This window comes from Poecilia formosa, unplaced genomic scaffold (assembly GCF_000485575.1).
Source record: "Poecilia formosa unplaced genomic scaffold, Poecilia_formosa-5.1.2 Scaffold2789, whole genome shotgun sequence".
NCBI classification, from domain to species: Eukaryota; Metazoa; Chordata; class Actinopteri; order Cyprinodontiformes; family Poeciliidae; genus Poecilia; species Poecilia formosa.
This window is the reverse complement of record NW_006802728.1, coordinates 1-3,474: the sequence shown is the minus strand read 5'-3', so window position 1 is coordinate 3,474 and position 3,474 is coordinate 1. Positions and strand designations below refer to the sequence as shown.

Genomic DNA, 3,474 nt, shown 5'->3' with positions numbered 1-3,474 from the left:
TATTTAACTGTCTTCAATGGGACAAACACTTTTTAATGACTTGCATTGTAGTAAACAAACCACCCTTTAGTAGACGGTGAAGAGTATCTCTAGTAATGCTTTTAAAAACTAGATCACTGGAGCTTTAAAAAGGCTTCAGTGATCATAATTAGTTAAAAGGCAGAAGTGATCTTAACAACTCATACAATGTCTTTTGTTCTCAGGTAACAATGCAGCATATCGTCCTCAAAGTTTCACAACTGCCAAAACCCTTAGATCAAAGCACTTAAAAAGACGAGTGACAAGGTTTCATTTCCTGTGAACAGAAGAATATTTGCCCAGCAGCAAGACGTCAACGAAAGCTGCAAATTGATGTGTGATTGATGTGCAAACTTGGTCTATTGCTAATGGATCAAGTTTGCTAAAGCTTGTTGTGACCAAGTACTTTATCAAACAGCCTCGGTTTACAGTGGCACTCTAAACCTTCATGTTCCTGCATGGAGACAGGGTGAAATCAATGCCTATCTAATGAAAGGATCTAGTTTGTTCTTACTTAAGCCTCACACTAGTTTTATTATTATTATTATTGTTATTATTATTATTATTATTATTATTATTATTGTATCCACTAACACTGTAAAATAATTCACTTTCATACATTCTTTGGCCTACTGAAGAGATTTCCTTTCACTTACAAGTTATGCAGGTTCTGAAAAGAGAGACGTTGACAGCATGTAGTTTAGGCTCAGCTGCAGTGGAGCAATATTAAGGAACAGTGTAGGGATAGTTGAAATTCATGATTCATTCATTCATTCTCCTTTTATTTAGTTGGTGTGATGTGCAAAGACCACGGATGACATATTTGATTAAGAACACTGTACAAAGTTGCCAGTTGTCCATTTAACATGGATAAATTACACTTAGCAAAGGACAAAAATGTCACACTTACCTCAGCCTTAACAGTTGTGTTTTTCTGCTCCTGTTCAATCTAAATGAAATAATGTAGTGATATACAGATAAAACATGAATGTTACAATTTCAATCCAATTCTAAATGTTTGTGTTAATGACATAACATTTAGCGCAATCTGTTTATCTTATTGGTAAAGTAAGTGCAATGTGTCCTCATTTCTGTTTTATCCTTCCTGGAGACAAGGACATTGATGTCATTTACAAATGTCCAAGAATCCATAAGATTATAGTCAGTGCTGTGACTACTAATTGTGCTTATAAGTATTTAGTTTTACTTATAAGCACAATCTAAAAGTTTGGGTGAAATTCAATATATTTTCATAGAAAGTGAATGGTGTTACTAAAACAAGACTGCATGTCATGTAGTGCAGCAAATTACCTTCAACAGTTTCAGTTTATTTCTGAAATCTGCTCTTGGTCCCACTTTGGAAAACAATTTTTCAATGTCTTGATCCTCGAGGCAGTACAGATTTTTCTCGTCAATGCCGTGTTCTTTAATGAAAAAAGTGGTTTGTTAACAAGTGATAAAAATTAAATTTTAAAGTTGAATAAGATGTTTCATAAAGAGCAGGGTTACAAATGTCTTAGACTCAAAATAATAAAGGCCGTAGTTGGTCTTTACAACATCAGTAGTTCAAGAAATATATTATTTGAAATTGGATGTTTCTGTTTGCCCAAAAGGGCGTGTCAATGATTTTGTCAGGGCCAAACGTTACATTTGAATTTGCGCTGAATTTAATTGATTTTTTAACAGCAAAATCCATTGATATTGTTGTAACATCTTTGATAACACAGCGACATTCAGCGCTTAACACTAAGATTGTTTGTAATGTCATAATTTGCAGCCAGTAAACAATACTTCTGGTATGGTCCATGATGTTCACACTTAGTCATTTACATGCTAATGATGCATCCACATTTTTTTTTAAAGGAAGAAATTAACCTGTTGTTGCTATAGCAACATTTTATTCCTAAAATGTGGGAGGTGCACTACTTTATGTACATTTAATGAATAGAAACAGAAAATCCTACATCAAGACATCATTAATTTTTACAAAATTACTGATTCCACAACTATTATTATCCCTAAAACAACTTTTTTGTTTTACCTTTTATGGTCCCTCTGTATTTCATATAATCTACAATTCATAACCACAAGCTTTTATGTCTAGGAGACCTGACACTGTTGATGTAATTCATGTGAAGTCGTTTGGCATCTTGAATCTTTCTGTTTTAGGTCTGGTGTGTTGCACGCTGACTTTTCTGTGATTATTGTATTGTCTTGCTTAATAAGCACATTTATGTCAGAATCTTGCTTTACTTTCAGGGTATAATGAGGTGTAAAGTATTTGTTGTAATAACTACAGCTTTAAGTGCCACATTTATGCATAAAAAATTATATAACAGCTGGTTAAGTGGATTGACATAGATTGAATTTCTTTTGCAATATAAAGATGTTGCATTTCCTTAAAACACTATAGTAAAGAAATGCTATACTTAACCTCTAAATGTTTCTATCCACTCGCTTAGGCCCCAGTCATTTAATATCTTGCAAACAAAGTCATCCATGACGTAAACAAGAAACTGCAAGAGAAAGCGTGATGTCTTAATCAGCAGCTTAACATATTTTCATGTAGTTAGAACAATCTTTACAAAACTCCAATTTAAAACTTAAAAAGGAAAAGTCCTACCTGTTACTGAAACTGACGAAGACAAAAGATTTTAGGTCAAAAAGGAGGTAAGTTTTGAAAACAATTTAAAATCTGAAGTGGAATTTCACCAGATTATCTGCAAAGAGGCCGTTCACTGTTTCTGAAAACAGAGAAGGAAGGTGTGGAAGATTTCTGACAACAAAGGAGGGAAAACATTAGAGGAGTGGCTTCATAATACAGAAGTGTAGCTGAGTGTTTATTCTTTACAACAAAGATAAAATGACTAAGCTGTCAATGTTTTTAAGAGTTTATAAGGATAAGTTTTGCTTTACTGATCCTTTTTCCTAGTTAATCATTTGCATAACATCTTTAAAATGTGCTCTAATATAACCTCTTTAAGTTATGTTTTCTCGACAAAGAAACACTTTGCAGAGTATAGATGGCATATAATTATACACATGTAACTAAATGTTTCATAATATAATATGCATCACTTATTTAAACAAGAGAGTAAACAATACAAATGATGTAAACCGATTGTGTTATTCAAAGCTTTCACTTTCTCTTTTTTGTCTGCATCTGCTGGAGTTTTGAAAAACAAATCAGAGAAGCGAAGCAAAACGGAAACACCAACTGAACATTTCCGTTCAGCACCCCATCTAGTGACATTCAATGTTGAGAAATCATCAGATGGTGTTTAAATAGCAGCCAAAATATGAACATTTTTTTCAATCAGCTATGGAAAAATTACCCCATGCCAAGATGAAAGACAATACACATAACAGATAATAAACATAATTACGTATAAGGTAACTCAAGGCCTAAGGTATTTTGGGTGGCGCATTGTTTCCTCCATTTACAAAAATATTTTT

General features: G+C 33.2%; 1 long non-coding RNA gene across 1 annotated transcript; it reads right to left on the bottom strand.

Moving 5' to 3' along the window:
* Positions 1-739: 739 nt before the first annotated feature.
* On the bottom strand, positions 740-2,916 carry LOC103133369 (uncharacterized). Its single transcript, XR_475733.2, has 4 exons — positions 2,642-2,916; positions 2,453-2,534; positions 1,330-1,442; positions 740-967 (listed from the first exon to the last, which is right to left on the bottom strand). It is a non-coding gene; the product is annotated as an uncharacterized LOC103133369 (long non-coding RNA).
* Positions 2,917-3,474: the final 558 nt, after the last annotated feature.